Source organism: Cygnus olor, chromosome 3 (genome assembly GCF_009769625.2).
Source record: "Cygnus olor isolate bCygOlo1 chromosome 3, bCygOlo1.pri.v2, whole genome shotgun sequence".
NCBI lineage: Eukaryota > Metazoa > Chordata > Aves > Anseriformes > Anatidae > Cygnus > Cygnus olor.
The window spans coordinates 82,734,034-82,754,497 of NC_049171.1; the positions used below are offsets into that span (position 1 = coordinate 82,734,034).

The 20,464-nt window shown below is 34.3% G+C and overlaps 1 protein-coding gene and 1 long non-coding RNA gene across 9 annotated transcripts in view; both read right to left on the bottom strand.

The window, feature by feature from the left end:
* RGS7 (regulator of G protein signaling 7) overlaps positions 1 to 20,464 on the bottom strand; it is a 260,078-nt gene that overhangs the window by 182,405 nt on the left and 57,209 nt on the right. The window lies entirely within an intron of this gene.
* On the bottom strand, positions 85 to 3,851 carry LOC121067776. Of its 2 annotated transcripts, none has more exons than XR_005818441.1 (3): positions 3,805 to 3,851; positions 3,547 to 3,633; positions 85 to 526 (listed from the first exon to the last, which is right to left on the bottom strand). It is a non-coding gene; the product is annotated as an uncharacterized LOC121067776 (long non-coding RNA). The 2 variants fall into 2 exon arrangements; XR_005818440.1 differs by lacking the exon at positions 85 to 526 and adding an exon at positions 2,566 to 2,734 and having other exon boundaries at positions 3,805 to 3,842.

Sequence of the window (20,464 nt, forward strand, 5' to 3'; positions counted from 1 at the left end):
ACCTTCAGCTGCCACCACTGTGATTGCCAACCCATGGTTTGTTGCCATGACTGAAGTGTCCCATTCCTTTTTCAGCACTGTGGGTTGTTTTTTTTTTTTTTTTTTTTTTTTTAGAAGAATCACAGAATATTATATGAACAGATGTTTTTAGCTGCTATAAGATCACCAGTGAATTGGCTCCAGGTGCCCTGGTGCCAGCAAGGGGCTGCCGGGCCCCTGTGAGGCGGGGCCTGGGCTGCCCTGTGCTGAACAAGGCCGGTTCCAGCTGGCTCCAAGGATAAAAACTACTGCTCGTAATAAAACTCATTCAGAACAGACAAAACCAGATATCCAGCCTTTTCCCTCTTCTCTTTGCTCCTTCCTTTCCCTTGCACGACTGAACAGTCTAGAAAACCATTCACAGAAATACCATTTCTCTCCAAAGATAGGACTCAGCAGCAGAGTACCCATTTAAAATCCTTCCTCTTCCTGTCTTATACTTTTCAGGTCCAATGTTTCCCCAGGGGTGACATTCTATAAAGTAAGACTGAAACAGTGTTTAGTCAGAGGTTAGAGCAGAGCAGAACCTGATCTACAAATATAAATAGTGCTGTTATTTATTTGAATCAGAAATTTTAGTTTGACTTTTGAAAAACAGCTTTGAAGGCATTTTGATTTAACGTGATTTGCCTACTAATCCCATCATCTCAGTGACAAAGCAAAGATGATGTAATTTGGAGTATTCCAAGTATTGTGACAAATCTTTAGATATTTATACTGTTCTCTACTGTTTCATCTCTACAGTTTATTCACTATTTTAAACCCAGTCTAATTTAGCTAATTTAGAATATCATCATGTTTTCATATGGAATTGTCTTAGCAAATATAAAGCAAAATATTAAAAAGACACAGTAACTTTGCATTTCTACCAGCAATTCAAGGGTTGAAGGGGTAATTACTGTTCTTCAGCACTACAAAGTAGCAGATACTATGGTTTTAGTATTATGCTATGTGTTAAGCTTAATATATGTACTCCATTAATACAGAAGCTGTGCACGAAATACTGCAGACTTTAAGTGATAGAAACAGAAAATGCCATGTTGGAAGTTAGTATTTAAATTCTATTGAGAACTCAATTTTCTCATCTTAATATTCTAAAGATGTTCATTCTTATTATGCAAAAAAATGCTTTCTTCAGCAAATGGTCTCTTTGTGAATGACTATTAAATGTCACTTGCCAAAACACATTTCAAATAAATAAAATACATCTAACTTCTTCCAGATTATATTGCCATCTGGAAGACACCAGTATTTACATATGAGATTATAAATTGTCCAATTTGCTTTTCAGTTTCTTTGGAAGAATTATAATGTTGAGGATTCAGAAAGATTCAGAAACACAATGTTCACCTCTCAAAAATATAAAGGATCATATAAAATACAAATAATGAAAATCTAAAAAATTCTTAGGCTACGCAAAGTATAAAGTTATTCACTAGTGCAGATTATAACAGGACTGTAATTTCTTTCCCAGATAAGGCATTTATTATTTTTTAGTTTTCATCTAATTGTGGTTACTATACAAACATATGTACTAACATTATATATGTATTAAAATGTTAAAAAACAATTACTTAGATTGTTATTCAAGCATTGCAAAAAACAGGGGAAAAAAAAAAAAACATAATTAGGGTTGTATGCATAGCTCTACTGAGCTGCCCTGATTCTCTCCATTTCTGACACAAACACAAGTGTGCTATCTTAGCTTTTCATGTTTTGAAGAGAGACGAACTGAAAACACTGAGGCATAGCTGACAACTCCATACGTTTCTTGTAGTCTACAGTTTTTGGCAGTACTCTGCTGAGTTTTTGACCAACACCAATGTTTAGGAATCCAGCTAAACACCATTTTTTAACAATGAATTCAAGAGCTTTTCAAAGTGGAGTCAGAATCAACTTTTATAATCAGAATGTGTCTTCAATTTTTCACAAGTTTGGACAACACAGTCATAAATGGCAAGATTTCACAAATCAAAATGAAATAACATGAGTGTATTACAAGAATGGAATAGATTTTTTGACAGGGAAAGAAAAAAACAGTTTTTTCATTCAGCTCTACTTTTACAGATTATTGTTCATATACAGAAACCTAAGAATTAATATATATCTGCTTTTGCTGTTGTTGCTATTAAACAAAATCTGCAGTACTCTTAGGTGTAGTCATACAGTCTTCAGTAAATCCTAGAGAAGGCAGAAGTCTGACTACAGATAAAGTAATTAAGTCTGTCCAATCTTGAACACAAATCAAGCAGGTCTCAACACCTGACAAAAGTTTCTTGAAACTTTTGAATATGAAGCTAAAAGAACAATTTTCCATGGCTATTATAAATTTCCAAATACAAAATGCATTAGAGAAAAAAAATCTGCTTGATTTCCTTACATTTATCATTTCAAATCAAACGCTTACACATATCAGGCTATCTAGTTCTTAGTCATTTACTAGACCATTTTATTTGTGGTTACTTGTTCAAATAAAACCCAAATGAAAACTCAGCAAAAATGATACTAAATCTAAAGAACACCACATGGATTTGCCATCTCCCATCACTCAAGAACAACTTTTGTCAATAAGCTTGCTCTCTTACAGAGAAAAGCCATGCTGCCAGTTTCTACTGGCTATTGATCATTATTTAGTGTAACAGTCACTTTGGATTAGATACTGGTTTGGTGGAATAGAAGGTAGGTTCTTCTCCCACTGCACAGAAAAGAAAGCGGTTATGAGAAACTTTGTAGTTGACCTGCTTAATGCAAATCTGTTTACAGTACAGAAACATGCCCTTCTACCCAGTAAGATCTTTCAGATATTCTTCCTGTGGAAAAACAGGTAACTTCTGCTGCCACAGTTTGGAAATGCATCCAAAGCACTTAACCTAACATTTACCTGCATGGTCTTGCCAAAAGTGGAAATTGCATGAGACAGGAGATGCACAGGCAGCTGCTAATGAGCACTGCCTTCATCAATGACTGAGGGCAGTTGTCTGTTTGCTGTTGTAAACATAGAAACAAAGCAGGCTCCTTGGAGGCCTACCTAATTAAGAGTTTGCTAATTGGTATTAAAGCAGTAAAAGTATGATGGCACATATAATGATGTAACTTTGATATATAAAAGGATGTATGGTTTGTGGGGGCTATAAAGCCATAAAAAATTGTAAAACGCTTACAGCAGGGTAATTACAATATATTATCATAGTGCCATATAAAGACAGTCCCAAGTTTTGTTTCTTCACAAAATCCTTTATGATACTTGTAAGGTCAGGCTTGGAGAGTACTGTGATTCTATAGCAGCAATGCAAATGTAACGTTTAATCACTACAATAAAATTACCTTGATATGAAGTGTCTCATATAACTGTCAAGTTTACTATTTGTACTTAACAGAATGGTTTGTGATATAAGCAAATTTGAGACCAAATTTTGGGTGTTGTTTTTCAGCTGAAATCTACAACAGCTACTACAGCAAGGTGTGTTACATGAAACAACAAACAAAATGCTAATGTATTCTACCTACCAGAATTACCATTTTCATTACTGCAGAAGTATCAGGAAATTGTGATACAAAGGCTGAGGCTTTCTTCACATAATTATGCAGAACTGCCTATAGCCAAAGAAAAAAAAAATGTGCGGACAAAAGTACTTTATGTTCTCAGTATTCTTCTGGAGTTATTGAAAAACATTAAAACATTTTAGAATTCACTGTGATCTTCATGTTAAGATCATCATAAAATGGATAATTTTAGGTTTTGTCTGTTTGTTTGTTTTTACTTACCATTGCTCTGAAAATATGATTTGTTTCTTCTAACCTTTTGCTTTTCCCCTCCCTTTTGCTTCTGCAAGAATTCAATATGAATTCCTTGTTTACACAAAGATGTATGAGGAAAAGCAAAGCTTAGAAATGTTCTCACAAGATGCATACCAAATCTCCCAACGTTCTCTTGTAGTATTTCCATATTCCCCTTTGCTTTCAACTGTTACTAGTTTATTATTATTATTATTAAAAGCAGCTATCATTAACCCTTACCAACAAATCGAGCATTGTAGATAGAATTTGCCACTTGGATCTCTGTTAGTCTCAGATATAAATTAGGGACACAAATTTTACAATTACTTTAGAAGGGAATCTTGGGACTCAAGTTTCTCTGTTTCACCAAGCACAAACAATACCCCTATGAAGAAGTTTTGATGATAAAACTGCTACAAAAGCATTTATCTAAGCAGTCGAAGCTGCCATTGACTCATAGCACATTGACAGAGGCATTCACAAGCTATTTCTTTCATTATACTCTTCCTTGCGAGTGATGAGAGCAAGCACTGCTAGCCAACTAGCAAAAACACCCGAAGCAGCTGTAACTGTCACTGGGGGTCACGAGGTGCCACCCCCTACTTATATTTTTTCCCATGATTTTCAACCCAAATATGAGGACTTCCTGCGTCAAAAAAGTGCAACTCCCCTAGTTCTGCTGTAAAGTTTTCAGAAAGTTGACTTATCACAGCAATACAGGCAGTGCAAACACAGCAAAACAAACTTGAATGTGGAGGTAGCTTGAGCAGTACTCATATATGGTCTGTCACCCAGCTCTAATCAATCACTATCTTCATGAATCATATCACCTTTCTTAAGGACCTTAAGAGTTCACTGCTTTCTACTGCAGGACTAGCAATAACCCAAGCAGCATTTTGTTATCATTTAAAAAAAAAAAAAAAAAAAAAAAACACTCTTCTTTACAGGTCTTCCTCATGGGATAAAAACAATGAATTGCTAAAGCTTTCTATAAACACCTGCCCCAGCATAGCACAGCTAGGAAGTCTGAGCTGGCTAATTACATGGCAATATCCAATTAGAAATCATTGCAAAACCCTCCCCCATCTTAAAGAAACAAACCTAAACCTTAAAAATATATATATATGTAATAAACAAAAAAAAATCAGGAAAGCTTTACTTTCAACAAGAACAAATGGGAAAAATATCTGGTGTGTCTTGGAAGGGCAATGATCCACAGGAATAAACAGCATGGGATGATGAACAAGAACATTGAAAAAGGCGTTTCAAATGCACAAATTGGAACACCTCATAAACTTGCTACGCAGATCTAAATGCCTTGTGAATTTTAACAGCTGCAGTCTCATAATGGAAGTGATGCAAATTAGAAAAATAGTTACAATAGGAAAAGAATGACAAGATTCAGATAACACATCCGTCTTTCAGTCTCATTAAACATTCTCTTTGCTACCTTTATTTACGAGCTTTTCTAAGCAAGTACACAAAGAAGAAAAAAATAACCAAGGAAAGGGTGTGTTTGTTTTTTTTTCTTTGTTAGCTTCTTATAAAATACTAATGCAGTAGAAACTTAATGGGTTGAAAAGAGATTCTCTGAACTACCTGCCGCCTTTTTCTCTTCAGTAGCAGTTCTGTAACATAAACAAACAGTATGTTTGAAATCCAAGAAAAAAAGAAAACATAGACCTCTAATAGCATGTGATCATTTTACTTAGAATGAAAGGAAATGCTATTTTGTCACCAGCCCATGTTTGTTTGTTTGCTTTTTACACCATGAAAGAATGCAAGGATGATTTCAGAAGAAATGCTAATATCCATGGCCATTTTAAGAAAAACAATAGAATAGTGTAAGTAGCAGGGATTACAGTTAGATGAACAGTTCTAAAAGCAAAGGCAATACATTTCTTTATTGCAAGTACTAGTTAATTAATCATGGTGAAAGGGTCAAAAGCCCATGCTGGGTAGCTCTAAGAACTGAAGTTAGGTATTAAAAAATAAAAAAATAAAAGATGCATACATTAAACCCATGTCAGCAAAGTGAAAGATTATGTTCTAAATAAACTCAGGTGTGACATTCTGAACAAAAGGGAGCAGATAACTGAGCAGTCCATCATCTTGATGGCAGACATATCTTGTTTCTGTTTCAATTGGAGAAAATAACTATGTGCTATTTCTTGCCTGTTATATATTCATTAGACTTTCCTTTAAAGTGTGAAGACTTCCATTCTTATAAGTTTTCACTAGAAAGTATTTCTGAAGGAACCTGCAACACTTGTATAATACTAGTTGCCCAGGGGTGTTAGATTAACCAAGAATTTTGTGAAATAATAAGTAGGTGCTAAAGCAAACTAACAATTTAAAGATACAGACTTCAGAAACTTCTGTGATTAACATGTTACTCAGGACGGAATTCACAAAAAAAAAGTATCTGTTAACTTTAATATGAGTGTTACTTACACAAGGAGCACTTTTCGGAACACAGAGGCAAAGACTTCTGCTCTACAAACATTCAGCCTGAATCAGGTTAGATATAATATGCTATGAAACACAAGGTTAGGCTCAAGGGAGAGGAAATAGGTCCAAAATAAAGTAACATCACTGCTGTTATCCTAACAGATTCCTCCCATGCCAACTCCTGCTTGACTTCCAGTAAATATCCACATCATCCTTCAAACACTTTCACATGGTTGTCACTTACTATATGATGTCATAGAATCAGAATCACTGAGATTGGAAGGGACTTCTGAAGATCATCTATGTCCAACCACCTGCTCAATTGGGTCAGCTAAATTACAATTAAATGCAAACAGTTCAGAGTCAGGTTGCTGACTGGTGGTCTATTCAGTAATTTTAGGGCATTTCAAAGTAGTAGCTATACAAATTTTGTGATGTTGTCTAAAACTAATGACCAAAATCCTTATGTTGTACCTCCAAGTGCATTATTACCATTAGATTTGCATTATTACATACTGGAGCATAATGAACTTACAATTAAAACTGTTACATTTCTTCAGAAAAAAAAAAAAAAAAAAGCTAAAGACATTTTATAACTAGCAAATAGTTTTGTTTGGTTTATATTACAGTTACTTTTTATTAGAGGGACGTGCTATGGCATAAGTACAACACAGAATTTCAGTTTTTACCTGTATCACTGATGAAAGAAAAACTTAATTAAACAAAGGTAAACACTCTAAAAACACATAATCAAGTGAAAAATACAGATACCAATGAACACTAAGTAACAAAACAAAACAGATGTTAAAGAACAGGAGATAGCTTTGGTTTCATGCCTGTAAGAGCTGCAGCTCTGAAAAAAATCACACTTCGACTTAGAATAATAATTAATACCTGTTGAACAGAGGTTTATCATTAAAAGAATCCTTTTTCTTTTTCCCCCAAAAAAATCACTTTGAACTTCAAAATTATATTAAGTGTTGCTGATATTTGTTTTCATTTCTGTCCACAGCCAGTTCCCAGAACCTGTCCAGAACTAATGCACTGGTCACTGGTTCTATATAATAAAGATAATGCAAATCGTACTGCTAACATTTTTATATATATATATATATATATATATATATATTTATTTATATATATTTGTTTCCCTGATTTTAGCTCAATCTTGCTGCTGTTCCATTTGACAACTCTGGGAAAGTTACCACCAGAACTTGACTAGAGTAAAATGACATCAAGTGGAAAATTTGTAATATGTCAATTAGGAAGTACTCCTTCAGGCAGGCAAAGCTGGAATTTACTTCAAGAAAGCCTAGGGAGAAAAAAATCAATGCATTCATTCAAGTTCCAGTTCTGCAAGTACTTCACATAAAAGAAATCCAGTTGACTGAGAAAATTTAATGCATACAAAATGCTGATAATTTATTTGTTGTTTCCTTTTTCTACATATTTAGTAAAGACTCCTGATCTCTTTCTTGCAGTTTGCTTGAGACTTTGCGACTCTTTGTTGCTTTGGTAATTACAGAAATTTTCTTTTCAATCTCTTGAAGCCTAAGGGAAAAAAAGCATTGATTGGCTATGAAAAGCACACTGATGCTGTCTCCTCACAGCTATTTGTTAAGAACTCAAATTTCACTTTCTATGAGACATAGAGCTTGTATCAATTTGCAGAATATATTCCACAAGCAAAGCCAGCAGTAACTAGCATACACTGCTACATTGCAGATCTTTGTACAGCATTTCAGCAGATTTAAGCTCCATCAACTCTTGAAGTCTGACAACATGCATGAAAAGTATTAGGGTCTATGGATGTGGATCTACACACTCAGGCAACAAATCAGAAGTTCTTAGTCTGGGATTGCACACTGTATCACCTGTATCTCTACACAGTTTTTCTTTGTGCTACTAGTCATTTTCAATCACAAATTATCTTTTCCAAAAGAATAGGTCTCTCCAAATTCAGTCACTATCACCTATGGAGAAACTTCTACACTAACTTCTTAGTTCTGTTTTCATCAGTGCTGTAATGACAACATTATTAACTACTTCCACCAGTTGACTAGAGGAAATAGGATTCCAGGAGGCTTACATACTACTGTGAATATGAAAGTATGGTAGAAGAACAAAAGCCTCTTTTAATATAAACGCAATGTTGTCTGTTCACATCTAGATCATTCATGAGAAAGAGGAGACAATAAGGAGACAATAGGCCAGTCAATTGCAATTGTTTTAGGTTTAACTAAACTCAAGTTCACACATCTTCATCAACTCTGTAGTCCTGATTTTAACATGAGGCTTTGCCAATATTCTGGCTGGTGGCTTTGAAAAGGTGTGACTAAAAAAATAGAATTCTGTGCAACAGTACTGTAGCCCTTGCCTGAACAAACCATTCATTTTTTCTTCTGTCAGCAAGAAGACTGACAACTGCTGTGTCTTCCATTTTCAGTTTCTTGTCAAGAAATAGATTTTCTTTTATTTCTTTCTCTTTCCCATCTAGAATGCTGTTGTGTCTGGAATGCTATCTTTTCACCTTACCTTAATTAAATAAAATAGTAGGAGAGCAGCCTGTCTACAAAGGGCCACAGTCAGGAATTAGATTGTGGCAATGTGTAACTGTTGTACTCAATCATGTTTATATTTACACTCACCTGAATATTTTATGTTATCTATCTCTAAATACAGCTATTGATCCGGAAAATACATGTCTTACTTGCCAAGAATCTCTATATTTAGCATTTTTGTGAACACAAAATCCACCATTTGGGATACACATTATTCCTGTTCTCATCCAGGTATTGGTGGTTAGGCAGAAAACAAATCACCACAAAATAAATAAATAAATAAATAAATAATCAGATATAAGACAACTTGTGTGACATGGAGATGAATACTTTTTCGAATACTTGGAGTGATACTTTCTGCTTCTAGTTAAATGATTAGATCTACTACTCAAGAAAGCCTGTGATATGACATTCTTCCTCAATTAGCATTTGTTCTTGTAAAACTATTAATGATTAGACAATCTAGTGTTCAAACCATAGTTGGAATAAAGAGTATGAAATGATGAATATATCAGCATGTACTTCAAAGTGCACTCTCTAGGTGAGACAGAATTACAGAACCATGGCAGTTTTGAGATATTATCCAAGGAAAAAAGACACAATGAAACTGCATTGAAGGAAGATACTGGTGTTATATGAAGACTGTATGAATATAGGCAAAATAGAGCGTAAAAAGCAAAAGAGGATACTGGGAAGCTGACCTTCCCAATGCTAACTGAGCACAAAACAAGTTCTTCCAAGCAAATGCTCATTTTGAAATTAATCAAACATGGAACAAGATGTATCACTACTAACCAGCCAGAGCAATGTTGCAATACCTTGCTGTGAATGAAGGACTGTAATATAAACTGTTTTTGAAACTTGGAGACAAAATGGTTTTCATGCAAAGCATTTGAGGAACTTATGCTGTGAGAGGAAGATTAAAAAAATAAATAAAACAGACAAATTTACAGCAACAGGTAGATTAAAGAAATGATCCCTATGGAACTATTTGAGTGATACCAGTGCAACTAGCTTGCACCTTCCTACAGCAGAAGAGAAACCGTTTCAATAACTAAAATAATTTGACAAAGTCTGAATTAATGCTGCATGTCTGGAAAGGAAAAGTTACAAAAGAAATATTGTTCCAGAAGACAGGTCAGATTAACTCATATTCTGAATTCAAGATGTATGTATTTATCAGCCTGAGGTCTTCAGCAACCAATAAAATTAAAAAAGAGGTTTACGAGACAAATTTGTTTGCTAGTTAAGTTTGCAGCTGAATATGTAGGTTATCTAGCTATGGAGATATTATATATGGAGATCCATCCCAGTGTTGCATAAGCATGGGGGGTGGCAGTACCTGCATTGTTTTTCTCTGGATACCATTTGAACAGAATATGCTAATATATGTACTGCTCAGTAACCATGCAAGTTCATTTCTTTGACCACTGGTAAGAACAAACTAAACAGAACTGATCCTTCACCATGGGCAAGGGAAAGATCAGGAAAGTCTGAGTTCAAAATTAGGAGAAAAAAAATCAATAAAGAGAAGCCCATATAATAAATACTATTCTTAATTTATGTTTGTTTGGCATTCAGAATGCCAGGATGATAACTTATTTAACCTTGAACCTTGTAATAATTTTATAAATAGAAGCAATTCGTATTGTTTAGCTTTTACGTGGAATATAAGTACATATAAATGAAATAGGAGCTGTTTCTTCAGAGTTTACTGGAACTACAATCAAGCCCAAATCATAACTATATCAGATTTTGAAGATATTTGGATTGAGAACTTTAATGAGATACATTCCTTGTCTGGTGCATACCTCTAATAACTGCATGTGTAGGAATACATCTAAAACTGTATTATTATTTTTTTTCATGAGGCATAATGCGAAGTGCTGCAATTCTCTGCCACAAGTCAGCTCAGGTCCACCTCTATCCATGAAAAAGAACTGATTAGCATGAAGTCAGAACACTTATTAAGGAGAAAGCAGGCAGTAAAGACAACAGAATGACAGCTGGCTGGAGAGGAGAAAGGGCTGGCAAGCAGCTTGCTGCTGACAATAGGTAAAGCGACAAATCTAGCAGACGGCTACGCAGCAGGGACCTATGTAGAAACCAAGCAAATGGGTACAAAAAGGTAAATTCTCACTGGGACTACTGCTGGCTGTAGGTGGTCAGCTCCAGAAGAGGTTATAACCCAAGTATCCCTGGCATTAAAGTGAATGTATCTATATTCTTGTACTAAATTGCTCCAGGGAATTTTACCTATTCCATTTATATCTCTAAGCTTTTAAGTCATTCCTTGATGGATGAGACACCATTCATTTTTCCTAGTACTAGTGGAGGACTTCTCTTGTACATTCAAAAAATACCTGTGCCCCTGTGCACCTGCCACAAGATGAAATAGAAGGTATCTAGTGTAGATAGATAAAGAACCTCAAATTCCATTTTTCAGAGAATGCCATTATCTGCATAGATTATGGCTAGGACTGTTTCAAAATTGTTTTTAAAGGAAGCAAACAAAAATAATTTCAAAGCTTGGGAAAAAAAAAACAGTCTATTGAAAACTGTTTGGAAACCACTGATTGTTTTTGGCTCTGATGATATTATCTTGTATTTTATGTGCATACTTTTATCTTAAGAACATAAGCTCAACTAAATATAGAGTTAAGAAGCATTGCCTAAAAGCTCATCCTAACCTTGATCTGTCACAAGACTGATCATAACAAGACCATAACTTACTTCTTTCTCTTCATAATTAAAATACAGACTGTATTTTTTACAGTCTACTAAATTATTATTTGAGGAAACCAAAAGAATAAATTATTATAAAAGAAGTTACATATTTGGCTTACTTCTGTTTCTGGATGTCTAAACCACTGATTTGATTGAGAATATTAATGTGAATTACAGTTCTTACTCTGAGAGGTAAAACTTATACATAATCTTTACAAGAACTGAGAGCCCTGAATATGACAGGACTGAGATGTGGCAGTGCCTTATACACATACATGCAGAGAATATGCACAAATATTCTCAACAAGTTTAAATGAAAACAATATAGTTAAAGCATAAAAAAAAATACTCTGTGAAAAGTCAGAAACTAGAAAAGCTTGCTGGAATTCAACCACTGCCCAATAAAAACAATCCATTTTTACTGAGATAACCTGGTTTATAGATCAGTACAGTTATTTAATATCACAAATTTTCTGTAGATGTCCGTAAGTAATATTGTATATCATACAAATCTGGGGGATGTGCTCTTTCTCTGCTAAAATTTTGGTAAGAAAAGACTTGAAGTATTATTGCAGACTCCCAACAGGAATACTATTATCTAAGAGTAAAACACCTTAAAATTTAGGTGGAAACTTAGCAAGTCTAAAATATCTTATGTAAACAGAACTCATAAATGGAACTCTTCCTTTCACATAGCATTTTCAAACACTTTCCAATGTAACTGTGAGTATAAATAAACATATTTAAAGCCTTAATGAAATTTCTGAGATTTTTTGGACAATCTAAGGGTAGCATGCACCATTTATATAATAATGAATCATCAGAATATGCAGATGGAAAACGTGAGTATATACTAATACAGTATTTTCCAAGCTGGTGCTTGATATTGAAAAATTCTTCACACTGCATTATGAAAAGTAATTACTCATAAAGACCTTTCCTGATATTCTACAGATTTTTTTTAAATTTATTTACGTAACCCACATTTGTATTTACGTATTGTATTTCTACGTCAAAATAGGCAACATTTTTTTCAGGAAAAGCTACAGTAACGCACTGTAACTAGATAACGTCCTATGTCTTTGTTAACTAGTGCACATGTCAAAAAAAAAAAAGTAATGAATAAGTAAAGAAGCTTTCAATTTGAGTGAGTCATAGCATCTTTGGTTTGCTGCCATAAAACTCAGTTTCATAAATCCACATCTGTGAAGATTCTTCCAACATGTGAGCACAGCTGTCCCTCAGATCTAACTTACTACACATTTTCTGATCATCCTTTTGTCTGCTTGGCAAAATCAAGCCTCCAATTAGTATTGTGCAAATTATTCTGTCACATAGCTAGCATCTTTTTTCATCCAGTAAACATCTGTTAGGAAAGTTGAGTATTCGTGTGCAAATTATATTTCCTTTTGAACATAATCTTTTAAGATGCTGTTATTGGATAAATTTCTTATATCCAACAGGGGAGGTATTAAATTGCATAAAGAAAAAGTGATTTCAATTTATCAATGGCCAGCCACTCTACAGCACTCACTTCAAAAGCAGTTTCACATATCAGACAGTGTATGTGCCTTTGTTATACAAACTCTACTGGAGTAGTTCACACACATTCTAAATCGATCCTGAACAGTTTATTTTTATTTTTCTTCATTGCAGTCAGGAAGACAGAAGTAATTCTTAAAGTCTACTACATTATCTAATTTAATTCTCTCTTCTGTTGATGAATAACCAAAGAGCATTTTCTTGCTTATTTTACAAGTAACAGTTTGAAAATGAATTTCAATCTACTATTTGCTAGATATTTTGAGCATTCATCACCCTGCCACATGATTTGGTACCCAACACAGAAATTTCCATTTTGAGATTTAATTTAAAGAAAAAAAAAAATAGGTAGGGATCTAAGATTTGTAATCTGTATCCTCAGAAACCTGATACACATGTAATTCTTACCACCTGGCTTCCATTCTAAACCTATAGTCACCTCACACAGCCCCCAGCATATTAGACACACCTACACAGCAAGTAGTTATTCAGTAGTGACAAAACCTAACAGTGGAAATAAAAATTGGAAAGTCAGTAACTTTTCCTTTTATAGAGTCTCCTATTGAGAGGAATAAGATATCAATAAATGGAAAGGCAAATGTAAAGACTGGCAATGTCTATCAAAGCAAAGTTAATAGTTTTGATACTTTAAAAAATTTTGAAGAATCAGCGTGCTTGTTTACACAACTTCAGGACTTTTCTGCAGGCACATTTAAGGTTTATTTCTCCTGTAGGATCAAATATTAATTACTTGTTATATCATACAGTATGATGAAGAATGGCAAGATACAGATAAGTGAGGACTGGGCCTCTGTAGCAGTGACAAGCTCAAGTGTAGAATGCCTGTTTTATTCAAGCTGGAAGCACTTGCCTATGGAATCAAGACACACTGAAGGTTTCCTTGGAGTAATACGGCAGACTGAGAATCTGGGCAGACATATCCATACTGTGCCTTCAGGGGACAAGTCAGGGAAATGGCTACAGCTTGCATAAGGCCAGACGTGGCAGGGACAAGGTGCACCTGATATGCTCACCCTGCCCATCTTGCTTGTGGGCATGTACTTTGGTTTATGTTAAGGCCTTGCTTCACAACCCCCAATGCTCACCATACCTGAGTACAGGTTGGTATTCAAATAATAGTTCAGTACAGCTGCAGCCTACATAAATCAATTGTATTTTTGATGTAACGCACAAAGTAGAGAACAATTTTAACACATAATCAAACATGTTTACTACTGCAATTTTAAAATGAGGCATTTACCCCAGTATAAACACAGCCCAAAGCATTTTCACGTGCTTCTTAGTTCTGAGAACATATTTTCCTGCTACATAATGTCTCGTGAAACATGTCATTGCCACTGAATCTTTGTATTTCCCATGTGAAAATGAGTATTATTTCAAATTCTCTCTATAAAATTGTTATTTATACTGCTATTTCTTTCCCATAAAATTGTATTTTCGTTCTGCTGCCACTTATGGAGTTTTCAAATAAAATATGCATCTATGATACACTACAGTTTAATTCTAATAATGGAAATGTGCAAGTACTTCTCTAAATCTCTGTTGACTTGGGAAGTTCTTTGAGCAAAGTAATGAATAAAAATATCTTGAATCAAATCTATAAAATCAATAGTATTTTTTTCAGAGGAGAAAAAAAATAAATAAAGCCCTTAGATGATGTTATTCCAATCAGTAAATGAAAGTAAAGCAAATTTCCAAGAGAAAAGAGTAGATGAGAGCTTATTCTGAATTTCTTTCTTATTCTAAAGTAAGCAAGAGATGCATTCTAGGAAGATGGGTACAGTGGATTGTTCACAACACCAGCATTCTAGAAATTATACTTTAAACACTATTTTTTTTTATTTTTTTTATTTTTTTTTTTTTAAGTCCAAGAAATGAAGAAGCTTGTATTTCTCATCTGGGGCCCAGAGAAAGTCAAGACTCACAGCAGGGAAAGATTACTGCTACTAATATCATGCACTTTGACAGCACAGTCTGAGCAATGAAAACAAAATGCTAGCATTTGATCCGTAGCTGCTATAACCAATAAGCTCTGCTAATTTGTAATTCATGAGCAAAAATTTTCACCACAACAAAGAAGCCTTGGTAAACAGCCTTGGCAGAATTTAACAGTGGGCTGATAACAAGAAATTCATTCCATACCTTTAAGCAAACTTGCCATCTTTCTCTGAACCTTTTCCAGCTCTAAATATAACCTTTCTGAAATAAGGGAATAAAACTGCAGACGATATTCATGTTTTAGATAAACCGTGTATTTATCTGAAGATATAACAATTTAGACCATATAGTAGATTACATTTGAACATGTAAAACATGGGAGTCTACACCCCCTGTTAGTCTCAGTTTTAGGATGTGTTTCAGGGTTACACATCATTATTACTAGAGAATCTATGTTGTCAAAAACATGAGCAGATGTTTCTAGCCCATACAGTCACAGAATGAGCATCCAGAAAGAGAACCAAGTGTAAACCCAAGAATTACAGTCAACCATAATGTGCAAGTTTTTTAAAATATTTGAGGTTTTGTCTTTAAATGCAGGTCCACATCCTAAGGAGTGTGAAATGTTTTTCCCAATCTTCTGTGTGTGACAATGTATTTAGTTTAAAAAATAGCAATTATTTATTAATTCTTTCACTGTTGATTACTTCAGAAAATGCATGTAATTCTTGGATGGAAGTAGCAGCAGTGCTCCGGACAAAAACTGAGTAGTCAGCCCTATGACTACTTCTCTATTTTGAGCTTTATACTATTGGTACTACAGCTTCATGATTGTATGGGGTTATTTTTAAAATAGAGTCATTATCACAATCAATTTGGATTAAAATTTGCCCTATATATTTCTTCTTATTCCAGTGAAACATAATTGCTGTATTGCACAGGGACTTAAACCTTTCTGGAGACAGTCAAAACAAATTACTAAATCTTAATCCATAATGTATAACTACAAGATTTTGAGCCATTCTGCTCCATCTCACAAATCTCAATGAAAGGTTGTTTTATCTTGCCCTCAGTTTAGGTGAAGAACATCAGTCAAAACAGCCACTCGTGCTGCAGACCACGGGGCAAGCACTTCACCGCTCCAACTCTGCAACTGAGTTTTGTTTTTTCCCTGTGTATTCCCAAGAACTTCCTTATGACAAAGAACACAACTGTTACCTTCAGGAACATAGGTCAGAACAAGGAAGCTAAATATATTTAAAGAAGTATATTACAGTCAGCATGACTAATGAAGTCAGCTACCATATTTCTAGAGCCAGCTAAATCAATCTCTGATAGTTCAAGGAAGACTGATAAAATCCAAAGGGTCAGTGAAATGTAAACACATAATACTTTCGTTTAAAGTCAGAGAGAGCAACCTACAGACTTACAGGATAGACCATCAGATTTTGACACTCAGAGAAATATTGGGCAATGTTAAACTACTTTAGAGGTACCTAAAACAACTGTGGGAACAATAGATATTATCTGGTTTTGCAAAGTTTTTGATGCTGCTAATGAAACTGTGCTTTGATATTCAGAGAGTAACAGTTTAGGATATGATTAGGTATAATAATAAGAGTTAGGAAAGAATAGTTAAGCATTGGAACAGAGCATTGGTTTTAGCAACAAAAAGATTTTGATCAGGGACGGATTATATCTGACCTTGCCTCTACAACTTGGGAGGGACTAGATGATCTCCTGAATTCCCTTTATGTTTCTATTTCTATGACACCATAACATAAATGGTTTCCAAAACCACTAGAGAAACCACAATTAAATTACTGAAGAAAAGATATACAACTATGCTAAACATTCAAGAAAGTTATTCCTCACCTAGCTGGAAGTCTTCCTGGGATCCTACTGCAGATGAGTCTACTATATTAGAAAATATTATTTCAGTATTTCAGTATAAAGGATGATGAAGAAAATATAGATGCTTTTGCAGATAACGAAACTCAGAGCAAGCCCTTCAAAGAACATAATTCTCTAATATATCTAGCTCATTTCAAAAAAAAAAAATCTAAAATATATCACGCTGAATTCAACGACGACAAAAGCAAAGTGCTACACTTTGCAAAGGGAAGAAACCCTCAAGACACAAACACAGAATGCAGAAGAGAAAGGTTTAAAAAGAATTACTCCAATCAAACATTCATATAATTTCAAATTTCCTGGCAACAAGATGAAACAAATAATCTAACAAAAATACTGCAAGGTTTCAGGAAAAAATGGTCTATAAAAAAAAAAAGGGGGGGGGGGGGAGTAGTCACTCCTGCCATTGTAGTTATCAAATGCCATCTGTCTGTTGCAGAAAAAAATCTAGAAAAAATGCCTGTTACCATATCTAGTGAGTAAGAGTTTTATTGTTTGAATGACTCCAAATTTTCAATCTGCAACAAGGTGTTCTTGTAAAACTATTTTCATAAATTCATTTATTTCTAGCAGCATGTCATTATTCCTCACATTTACCCACTTAAGCTACCTCTTACCAGGTTTATTATCCATAAATACTGATATTTAGTCTCAGACAATTATATAATTGGAATCTGCAACTGAAAGAGCAGTTTTACAATTTCTGGGAAGAAATTGGTAGAGTTTCAAAATTTATTAATGTTCTAAATGACACTGAAAATGCTATAGTATTAAATATAACTTTCAGTTAGAATGTACTGAAACTGCACAGAGATAGTCAAAGTACTTTTTGAGAGATTACCCTAAAGGGGGCCTACAAGAAAGCTGAAGAGGGACTTTTTACAAAGGCATGTAGTGATACCCCAGGAAAAAGGGTAATAACTCTAAACTGAAAGAGAGTAGATTAGAATTTAGGAGGTTGCCTAGAGAAGCTGTGGATGGCCCATCCTTGGAAGTGTTCAAGGCCAGGTTGGATGGGGCTTTGGGCAACCTGGTCTGGTGGAAGGTGTCCCTGCCCTTTGCAGGGGTGTGGAACCTGGTGATCTTTAAGGTCCCTTACAACCCAAACCATTCTGTGATTCTATGAATATATTAAGTTCTCTATATCAGTCTTTTACATATACTGTAAAATATATGATCTTCTAGTTCTATAAAAAGTCTTCCCAGAAAAAAATTGCACAGTGGATTTTTTCATCCATACGGCATTCTGAATCAGTGCAAGCCCTTAGCAGTTTCATTATTTCCCATGGAAACTGAAGACAAATGAGGGAAAAGAACTTATCCAAGACAGCCCTGTTAAACTTTAGCAGTAAAATAAGGAATTAATAAAGGCATTTCTTTCCTATCGTAAGGGAAGATATTGTGTTAAAGGGGGAAAGGAATAAAACAGAAGGAAGGAGTCATCTCAAACATTTCCTACCAAGGTACAAGTACAGATAAGTTAATATATTACCCCTTATTTCAATTAATTAAAATGTTAAGTAAATATAAGGATAAAATATATTCCATAATCTAGGCTAATTGTAGTAGTTACTAAAGAACATATAAAACACAGGGTTTTATTTCCCTAAACCAAAGATTTTTGGCATGAATCCAGTAAGTGTATATTCCTAAACATTTGTGGTTTTTTTTTAATGAATTTCTACACTTACATTATTATTATTAATCCAACCATTAGCCCCCTTGTCTTCAACTACACTAGATTACTGTTTAAAAAGAGTCTTACATCCATCAAATATCATGTCTGTCTACTTTTTTGGACTCCACGTTTTCTGACACCCAAGATAATAAAGCAAAATGCATCACAATCATAGGTTGCGTGTACAACTTCTGTTCATCTTACTCAAACTGACATGCCTTACAAACAGTAAGTATCCAAGGGGCCTGATCAAAAAGCCACTGAACCTGTCAATGGATGCTTCCATTGACTGCAGTGGATTTTGCTAAGTTCCATTATATTTTCAAATGTGTACAATTCAAAATCCATAGATGAGGGAGAAAAATATTTTTTTTGTTGTTTTAATATACACTTTATTATACTCTTTGAATTTAATATCCTCTTGGAATAACTTAAGACCTTGAAAAAAAAAACATTGTTTCATATTTCCCAATTAATAAAAAAAAGGGGGGAGGGGGGGACATTTGGGGGATTTAAACAGTACATGGCAGTATATTCATTTGCCACTAATGCACACATATCTTTCATCCAGGTCAACCTGAAGGTCACTGACATTATTTCACAAAATACATCGCAATTTTTTTTCATTGTGGTGCTATAAGAACAGACTGAAAATTGACTGAAGAAGGAATGTGAAAATTAAAGTATGATAACAGAGCTGGAAAAGAACTAACCTTACACAGTCAAGAAAATTTAAATTGTGTCCACAAATCTGTAAAGAGTCCAATTGCAATCCCTGTTACAGACAAGACTGTAGCACAAAATCTAAAACAAACAAAGCTACATGCGCAATTTGTAGACACATGCAAGTGTATCACAGGACATGAAGACAAAGACAGTGATCAAAGCTTTGTTTAATCACATGTACTTCAGATGCTGAAGCACATGGGCATTTGAGGTATGATAGGGTCCCATAATATTTAGAAATACTATTTTGAGAAGATATAAACTTAAGGAAGCTTCTTAAATTTGGTCCACTTCTAATGCACTTCTGTCTAATGTGAGCGATATCCTTTCGAGCACCTGTTTGTTTTTATTCAAGAAATCACAGATGCAGAATAAGATATTAGTTATTCATGCTAAATAAGGCAGTTATAATAAGTATACTGGTAAAATTTGTGTTAATGTTGCACTTAGTTTTCAAAGCAACAAAAAATAATAGCTGATTAAACAACAGTTCCACAAATAAAATTTTACACATGAATTATACAACTAGAATTTCATGTATTAAAAAACAATTGAAAAATCTGTCACTTTAATAAGCACCAAATTGTGCTCTTTTAGTAAATATCTCACCTATGTTCCAAATGTTAAACAAATATTTTACGCAATTAAAAAATATGTTTCGACTGAGGCAAGTCTATTCATGATTTAAATTATTTTAATTTTTCATTCAGTGTAACTATTCACGAGTGACTCTAAGCAAGGATCAAATCACAATTTTTAGAAACAGTAAAACCTGTATATTTGCTTTAAAAAGTCAATTGCAGGTTTCACAGATATAATGTTAAAAGCTCAATAGGTACTCAATTTTATTTGACACTGATGAGATAAATTTAAAGACTTGTACTCTAATTACTATAAATACTGAATGCACTAGCATCCGTGTATAAAAAGGAGTGATTATACTTTAACAAAACATGCCAACAGACTATGAAAAAGCAAACAGGAAGTATGGCTATGCTTTTATTAGCTAGTTTTACACTGATCAGTGCATCAACTAGCAATCATACTGCAAACGAAGATTCTTTTCACTGCATTCACTAGTGTTCTGAAA